General features: G+C 38.2%; 1 long non-coding RNA gene and 1 other non-coding gene across 2 annotated transcripts; one reads left to right on the forward strand and one right to left on the reverse strand.

Annotated features, from left to right (window-relative positions):
* Positions 1-5,924: 5,924 nt before the first annotated feature.
* On the forward strand, positions 5,925-6,316 carry LOC122493513. The gene is made up of 2 exons (XR_006299905.1): positions 5,925-6,037; positions 6,140-6,316. It is a non-coding gene; the product is annotated as an uncharacterized LOC122493513 (long non-coding RNA).
* Positions 6,317-9,567: 3,251 nt separating this feature from the next.
* On the reverse strand, positions 9,568-9,674 carry LOC122493598. Its single transcript, XR_006299956.1, has one exon. It is a non-coding gene; the product is annotated as a U6 spliceosomal RNA (small nuclear RNA).
* Positions 9,675-9,699: the final 25 nt, after the last annotated feature.

Consider the following 9,699-nt stretch of genomic DNA (forward strand, 5'->3'; position numbering starts at 1 on the left):
CACTGAAAATAGCCATTTATCTCGAGTAGAAAATTCTAGTGATGAGAGAAAAGCCAGACCTACAACTATTCAAGAGTGAGCTCTGAAGTTTTCATCCCTTTCATCTGAAGCTAATAATTGTGGTGTTCCAATAATAATGAACAACTATTTTGAATACCATTAGTGAATGATTCAAACTTGTTTAATCACATTCTTATTTAAAGAAAATGGTACACTTCTTCCGTTCTTTAAGAAGACACTAGTGGGGATGAAATTGTCATGAAGATACACAGTATAAGAAGACTATAGAATTTCTTTTTAACAAAATTAGTGTTAATATTTCCAATTATCTGTCATGTTAGAGTATATATTTATTTTATTGCATCTAAGTGGAAGATTGCATGGGGGTAGAGAAGCTAGGCTTTGGAGTCAGAAAATCCTGGGTTCAAGGCTCCTTCCACTTCTTATTAGCTGTCTGACACTGGCAGATTATTAAACTCCTCTAGATCTGTTTCCTCATCTGAACAATAGCATTGTTTCATCTTTTTTTTAAAAAAAAATTTTTTTTTTCAACGTTTATTTATTTTGGGGACAGAGAGAGACAGAGCATGAACGGGGGAGGGGCAGAGAGAGAGGGAGACACAGAATCGGAAACAGGCTCCAGGCTCTGAGCCATCAGCCCAGAGCCCGACGCGGGGCTCGAACTCACGGACCGCGAGATCCTGACCTGGCTGAAGTCGGACGCTTAACCGACTGCGCCACCCAGGCGCCCCGCATTGTTTCATCTTTAAACACAGTCCACTTAAAGTTCTCAGCACAGCTCATGGCATGTCTGAATGTTATAAAAAGTAGCTGTTATTACCATACTGAAACACTGAAATTGATTTACTTTCTCTATTTATCTATACACACATCTATTAATTTATACATATATGTATTTCCTACATGCTGACAAAGTTACACTGTTTATTATCAGGAACTTAACAAGACAAATAAGTATGTGAAGCTCTGAAAATAGGGGAAATGTAAACACATTGCTTTAACACTGTTCATTTCTCATTAGATGATTTCTAAGGCTCCATCAACTGTAACATTGTGTAATTTATAAACTCTGATTATTGCCTTTCCAAGTGTTTAGAAGCCATTAAAATGAAGATGAGTTTATTTCTAGTTTTGGAGTTTATGTTTTTAAAGATGGAAGAGGATGTTCAGCTTAGACATTTTCATGACTGAACATGTCTATCTGACTTTGGAATATGGACAAATTCCATTTAAAATTTGTTTGCTCTGCTAGCCTCTTTGCTTTCCTTTTCTGAAGCTGTTGAGGGAGGTATTCATGAATCTTTTACAATACTATAATTGACTCCAGAGATATTTTGCTTGTAAATATGTTAGCAGGTGTATTCTAGAAATTTCACTTTAGTTCCCTCCTTTCTCCCTCTCTCCCTTCCTTCCTTTTTTTTTTTTTTTTTTTAAGGTAATTGAAGGGAGTTATTCTGATTAAAGGTTTAATATATAGTGATCTTTACACTGTGAAGCTTGGAAAAGTATTAGTTAAATGGTAATACCTTGAAATTATAAGTAAAATGTTAGTAGCAGCATATTCTCCCTTTTGGTGTGTGGTGATTGTAAAAACAACATAAAACTAGTTGAATGGAAATGCTTTTAAATGACCACACATCCCATTACACTAAGAGAACAATCTGTTTCTATTTCCTTCTAGTATAAGTTCACGCTCTTATAAATTTGCAATCACAGTGCATGTGTCTGAGTATGTGGTATTTGATTAAGGGAAATACCATAATTTACCTATTTAACCATTTTCCTATTAGACTCCTAGGTTGGCTCTAAATTTCTGTTATTATAGAAAATGTTATTACAACATAATAAGTTTTTTCAAGTATATGACTTATTCATATAGAATTATTTCCTTATGATAAAATAACGTTAGAGGAATATTAAGTTTAAAAAACTGGGGGGCACCTGGGTGGCTCACTCGGTTAAGCGGCTGACTTTGGCTGAGGTCACAATCTTATAGTTTGGGAGTTTGAGCCCAGCATCCAGCTCTGCTTTCAAGCTCTCTGTTGTCAGCACAGATCCTGCTTCAGATCCTTGGTCCCCTCTCTCTCTGCCCCTCCCCCATCCATCCATGTGTGTGCTCTCTGTTTCAAAAATAAATAAACATTTAAAAAAATAAAGAATAAGAAAAAAATGGTATGGGCATTATGGCTTTTCCTTACTGTACTACTTCCCAAAAGGAAGTGTGTGTGTGTGTGTGTGTGTGTGTGTGTGTGTGTGTGCATAAAATATAGGATTTTATCTGAAAAATATTTTAGGATTTTATCTGAAAATGAGTATACCAAAAATATGCTTCTTTTCAGCTTAAATTATCTAACCAAGAGTACATATCCAAATTAACTTTACCAATCATTCTTTCATGTCTTTGTTACCATTGTCATCTTTTTCTTAAACCACAATCAACTTGGATGCAATGTTCAGGATTCAATTTAAAAGAAGAGTTTCCGGGGTGCCTGGATGGCTCAGTAGGTTGAGTGTCTGACTTCAACTCAGATCATGATCTCACGGTTCATGGGTTTGAGCCCCAAGTTGGGCTCTGTGCTGACAGCTCAGAGCCTGAAGTCTGCTTCAGATTCTGTCTCCCTCTCTTTCTGCCCCTCCCCAGCTCTCTCTCTCAAAAATAAATAAACATTTAAAAAAAATAAAAATAAATAAAACAAGAGTTTCCAATCAAGGCCATAATGAGATATTGGTTATTGTAAAAAGTCTAAGTGCCAACTAGTTTTTTGGTCTGGCCAGGTAGCTTTATTTTTGCCTTCTAAAAATGGATACATTGAATTTATTAACTTGTCTAGAACTACAACCCACTAAATGTACTTGTCATATTTTTCTCAGTCATGGGCTAACTGAATTAAGCTGAAACCATAACAAAATATAGGCCAGAAGAAAAATACTTGGTTTATAGCAGGTAGGAATGATAACAACTTCATCTATTTTACCAATTTGTCTCTACTACCCTCTAGTGGAATCACAGTCATAATGTCTTTACAGCATTGCCTCCAGATGACCAATTCACCACGTATATAGAGATTTATAAAGTTCAGCTTTATAGAGTTGGTCCCAGCATTAGATATAATCAACTTCTGGAGGTAATTACCTTTCAGCTGGCATTCTTGCACTGCTCTCTTGCCACACTAGTCCTTTCTGCTCAGTACTGCCAGATTAATCTGTTTCAATTGCAAATGGGATCCTATCACTCCCCTGCTCAGTTAAACCAAAAAACCTTTAGTCCTTCCCTCTAGACTGTTTGAAGTACTGCAGGTAAACTTCCCCACAGTGACTTCCAAAACTCTTCACAATAGGGATCCAACTCTCCTTTCCCCTCTTCTATCCCTTTACCTCCTATCCCTCCAGCCAAATCCCACTGCTGGGTGTTCTCCAAATCGGCTCCCTATTTTTCCTCTTTCTGCCTAGAACGTTTCCCACTGTCATTCCCACTAACTCTCTTCTTTCATTTCCCTTTGCCAAAGTAGGGCCTGTACTTCAAGAACTGGTTCAAATGCACCCTTAGCTCAGCTAACTTTACCAAGCTCCCTCTGTCAATCCCTTGCACGCCAGATACCTCTTTGACACTGTGCCGTCCGTTGCATATGCCCAGGCTGCTCTCCTTCAATTCCCATTTAAACATCAGTTTCCCTTCCCAACCCAATGTAAAGGTCACAGCATTAATGAAGCCTTATCTGCCATCTCCAGAGTTTCCCTCCCACCTCTCTTGTGACCCCAAGCAATGTATTCAAGTCTCTGTCCCACTACTCATCACCAGAGCAATTCTTGTGAGAGATAGTGATCAGTGTGATTAGGGAAAATCACACATGTGAAGTGCTTTACTGTAGGTTAGGCCTGGATCTCAGGAGATGTTGCATGGATTACCCCCATTTTAACACAACCAGGTACTATTATCATCTGCACTTGAGTAAATGAGGTACAAAGAAATAAAGTGCCTTGCCCGAAGCCACAGACAGATTAAGGGGGAGAACCAGGATTTAAAACGCTTAGAGGCCATGAAGTCTCCTCCCTAAACTTTTACCTACAGTGATGGTGTAGCCATTCTTGGTGGGCTTTTTGTTGGGACCGTGCGGCTTCCTTGGTTCCGCTCCCACTTCTCATTTCGAATCCGTGGTTTGGAATTGGCTATGGAAAGAATAAAATAAGATCCCTGGAGTAGGAAGAAGCTTTTCTTTTGTCTTGTTGAATAAAATGGTCTACTTTTCTCTTTGAAATTTTTTTGTTTTCTTTTTCCATGTTTCCCCAGCTGCATTCTGAAACTGTGAAGGGCAGGCTTGGGTCCGATTCTTGTTTGTCTGCCCATTATTTGAGCCAGTACTTGGGATAAAATAAGGGTTCCATAAAGTTATCAAATGTGGGAAGAACAGATATCTTTCCCTTTTTGTCTTATCTGGATGTGACATCACTTTACTTGCATTCCCTTAGTACTTGGTTCAAAGTATCTGCTGAAGGAAGATATTTAACTAGGTAGCCTAAAGGAAGGATAGTCATTTGGTGTATTTTTCTTATCTCGGCCCCTCCTCTCAAGCTCAAGGAAGACAGTCTAATTCATCATTGTGTCTTTAGTAGCCCCCAAACCATGTCAGGTGAACAGAAAACACTCAAGTATTTGGTGAGTGGAACCGAAAGAGCTTAATTTCCTGTGGTACCTGAAAGTGACTGTCTCGTTTTTGAAGAAAGAGTAAATTACATTTCATCTGTATTATTTTACTATTAGCAGTGTGTTACTGTAGCTCTGCTCTTTGGAGCCTGCTTCTGATTCTGTGTCTCCCTCTCTCTCTGACCCTCCCCCCCATTCATGCTCTGACTCTCTCTGTCTCAAAAATAAATAAACGTTAAAAAAAATTTTTTTAATAGAACTTCATCGTTTAACACCATTAAAAAATAAACTTTTGTATTAATTCTTTAACTTACTGATTAGAGATTGAGTCATAATCCATTGCCCTGGTTCATGGGGATAATTTTAAAAGATAAAAATTTAAAGAAGTACTGTAACTACTGTAAGCTTTTACCTATGGCAGAAGGGACTATCTTAAGCATAAGCAGTATTGTGATACAATTTAAAGAATCCATAAAAAAAAATATATTAAAAACACCTCAGAGATTCAAGTAAAACAACTGCGCTGATCATTTCAACAGCCCTGATCACTTCTCCGGGCTCCAATTATGTTTAAAATTGTTTGCAGCTTAACAGTTAGATGCACCATGTATTTAACGAAGCTTAAGTGTTCGGATCCTGCCTTAGCACAGGCCCTTCCCAGAACTCTGAGAGAGGTGTTCACATAATCATATGTTTTTCAAAAATGTATGGAATAAAGTAGTTTAGCCACAGTTCTGTAAAGCTATTGTTTCTTTTCAGTTCAACTCCCACCAGTTGCATTTCTCCCCACCTGCCAGTAGCACTGACGGGACCGGGACCGTGAACATAATGGGGATTCAGCTCAGGGGAAGCTGAGTGGAGGATACATTTAACTGAGGCTTGGGGGCATGTAGTTATCTCTAGCACTTCCAAGTCATTGCCAGCGATCCTAACATAGCAACAGCTTCTGGAAATACTCCTTCTACCCTTTCTGTGGACTCTGTCCGCATCTGGAGATAAAGATATAGGGTCAGAGATCTTGTCAGAATGGTAAGTAAGTGGGCAGCGGGTCATAGAGGAGAAGCTAACTTGTGGGAAATTCTTCCAATCTGGAGATTTGTAAAATTACATCATTATGTCATCTAAATGGAACTTCCCTTGTGTCAGGAATACACTCATTAACACAGCATAAACAATCATAAATGCATCAGACAAGTTTTTGGAATCTGGAATTCTTCAGAATCATGCAAATTAGAATTTAGCATAATACTTGTGTTTGTAGGGCATAAGCTTAGAGAAATCATATGAATAGCTCAGATGTGAAAGAAACTTGATAAGTGTTTTCTCAAATTTGATAGAAAGTCTAAAAATCTACATGATGTTATCAATAATGAGGTAAGAAGTCATAAAAACCATTTTGAAATAATTAATTATAAAAAGCCAGTTTGGATTAACCATGTTAAAGGAGAGACTGAGTTATCTTCTTTCTGTTCATAGTAAATATTACAAAATTGCGATTCGTATAAAGAGACAAAGATAAAGAATTTGCCAGCTGAAAGGATGAATAAACGCTGAAAGTATGGATTCCAAAAATTGTTGCCCCTCAGAAATGTAAGGACAAAAAGCATTATAAGGATGTGTCAGGCAATCAATAAAAATATAATTTTCTATGAATTTTGTGACTTTATGGTACTTTTCAACTTTAAAAATTTTATAATTTTACTGTTTCTTATTCTCAAAATATTCCCTATCACACTTAATCTAGCATTCTTTTCCTTTAAAAGTTGCCCCAAATGATATTACTTCAGGCCTCATGGAATTTGCATCTGCCTTTGGATATCTGAGGCCACATGGATGTCATATTGGTATCTCATAATCAACATGCCCAAATGGGCACTTACCCCAACCGTAAGTGCCCCTTAGCCTCTCTCCAGAATGGTAGTGGCATCAGCTCAGCTTGTTGTCAAGCATATACCCTGGTCATCACTGATGATCTTCTCTCCCTTGGTCAACACACCCAGTTCATCTCTCAGGTCTTACTGTCCTAGCTCCTTACAGTATCTCATCATTATTTCCACCTCTTCAAACTGACCACTCCCCTGGTTTCAGCACCTGTTCGGATAGATGTGGAGCCTCCACTGGTCTGGTTCTGATGCTACCTTTTTGTCCCTCCTCAGATCTCCTCTTCAGTGACTTTTCCTTCCTAATCCCACATTCCTCATCCTGACTATGTCACTCCCTACTCACATTTTGTTTTTTTCAATTCCATCCTCCATCCAAATCCTTTAGCAGGACCCTGAAAGACCCTTCTAGGTGTGGATATTGCCTGACTCCATAGCATCATTTTTCTCGCTTATTCTCCAACCCCCTAAACTCCATTTATGTTCCAGCAATACTGAATTAATTTCAGTCCATCAAACATGTCTTTTTTTTTTTTTTTTCTTTTCAATGGACCAGAAATTTCTCCTCATGCATGTGTCTGCTTGGGAAATTCTTCATTCTTCAAGACTCAATTTAGAACCCACCTCTGTGGTGAAGCCTTGCCTGACCCCTCTGCCCTCCACCATACTCACAACTATTCCTAGTAACCACCATGCTCTGCACAGAGCAGCCTTTACCTATCACACCTTAAGGATTTGCTCCCCACCTGTATGGGAAGACATGCATCTATTCATCTGTTACCTTTGATCCTTAATCATTGGTGAACACATTTCTATTCCTGACCCCATGCTCATTTCCTGAATTTCCAATGAAAGATTGAGATAGGTTGACACACGTGGGTTTACAGTATGGATGCCAACATCTTAACCATAATTCCTCTTTCTGTCTCTTGTTAGAGGTATGAGGGTTGGAGCATGAAGATTATAAATGACAAATTCTTATTATGGAGTTGTTTGAACATTTTATAAAAACCACATTACTTTTATAATTAAAAAAAAAATGCCTAACTCAGGAACAGCCGTGATAGTTCCATGTTTTCAGCTGTGATTAAAGGATCTTGAAACTGTATGTCTTACTTTTTCCACCACTTTACTTTCTGAATTATGTTAAGAGAGATCAGTCTTCTCCTTTTGAGTATGTTTTCCAGCAACTTCTGCGAATTTTATCCAGTAGCAAAAAGAGGGCTCGGCCTCTTTCATTCATCCATCCATTCATCCATTTATCTACCCATACATCCATTCATTTATTTTTGGACTAGGTAATACACTCACATGGTTCAAACTTCCAAAGACACAAAAGTCTCCCTTCCCACCTCTGTGCCCCAGGCACTCCTTCTCCTCCAGGCACAGTGTTTCTTGCATCTCCCTTCAGGGTATTTTATGTATTTACAAGCAAATGTTCTTAACCTTTTCATCTGAAAAAATACTTTAGTCAGCTTGGGCTGTCACAACCAAATACCATAAACTGGATAACTTACACAAAGAAGTGTATTTCCTCACAGTTCTGGAGACTGGAAGTCTGAGATCAAGGTTGCCCGCATGGTGGGTTCTGATGAGGCTTCTGAGCTTGTAGATGGCATCTTCTTGCTGTGTCCATGCAAGGGGGAGACAGAGTGACCCAGCTCTCTGTTTTCTCTTCTTAAAAGAGCACTAATCCCATAGTGAGTGTTTCACCCTCAAGATCTCATTTAAACCTAATTATTTCCCAAAGGCCCCATCTCTAAATACTATCACATTAAGGGGTAGGGTTTCAATATATGAATTTGGGGCAGAGGGAGAGATATTTCACTCCATAGCAATGCTTATTTCTAAAAATAAAACAAAACAAACATATGCAGTGCCAACAGATCTTTTTTTTTTCCCTAAATGGAGTTTATCAAAATATAAATATGAAATTTTTAGGAGCACATGCCTTTTCATCCTATCCTCTTCTGTTCTTTTTTCATAGCATGTCAAGAATGGTTCTGAAATGGTTCTGTACCTCTCCTGTGCAGCCCCTTACAACAGTATTCAGGGCTCTTCAAGATTCTGACTCCAAACTCCCTTCTTTGCTTAACACCTGAGGACCCCCTGCACCCTACAATGGCGGCACCCTGAATTATCTGAGCTGACTTTCAGTGCTTTCCTCATGGAATTTCCTCTGCTTGGAAGCCCCACCCCCACAATTCTTTCTCCAATGTTTATTCAAATATCCCTTCCTCTGTTCGAATTCATAATCTCCCCCTCTATGTTCTCATTTCACTTTATAGCATAAATTACAGCATAAGTGCCAGAACACAATTCTAAGTAATCATGTGTTCTCCCACCCCCACCACCTACAGCAGGAATTGTATCTGATTAATTTTGTGTCTGGAAAGTACTTTAGAGACACTGAATACAATTTGGCCCAAATAATTAATAAACTGTATTTGCTGAGATGATAGCATGAATTTATAATACCCCCTGAAAATTTAAAAACAAAGATAATTGAGTTAAATTGAAAAATCTAGCATCACAGCTGTGGAAGCTTGTGGTCTTCTTTATGCTGAATGTAAAATGGATATAATGAATTACCAGCTGTTTTTAGATGCTATAAAATGAATGCTTTGCTGAGGCTTCCCAGAAACATATATATGTATATGTATATATATACTCTCATTAAAATCAGTACCCTGAACTGGCAGAGAACAGTCTTCTTCTCTAAAGCTTTCTCTGGGGTAGTCAGTCTTCATTTAGAATGTGAGTTTGGGATTTTAAAAGTAAGTTTTAAAAGTTCTTAGGTTCAGGCAGAGATTTCACAACCCTCTACCTCCACTGTGAATCCCAAATGCTCTGCCACCTAGGAGCATAACATTGTCAAGGCCGTGCATTAGTACCACAAATAGTGCCAGATGACACAAACTGCTCACTGTGTAAAAAGGTACTAAACACTTAAATTAAATGCATGTGATAAACTACCTCTATTCTTTACCCTAATCTGGTGCTGTTGCTGCTGCTGTTTTTTTTTTTTTTTTTTTTTTTTTTAATATGGAACATGTCATCTTTACCCAGGGGCCATGCTAATATTCTCTGTGTCATTCCAATTTTAGTAAATGTGCTATCTATAACAGCATCTAATTGGGGTCTTATTTTTTTTAA

Source organism: Prionailurus bengalensis, chromosome D2 (assembly GCF_016509475.1).
Source record: "Prionailurus bengalensis isolate Pbe53 chromosome D2, Fcat_Pben_1.1_paternal_pri, whole genome shotgun sequence".
Lineage (NCBI taxonomy): Eukaryota > Metazoa > Chordata > Mammalia > Carnivora > Felidae > Prionailurus > Prionailurus bengalensis.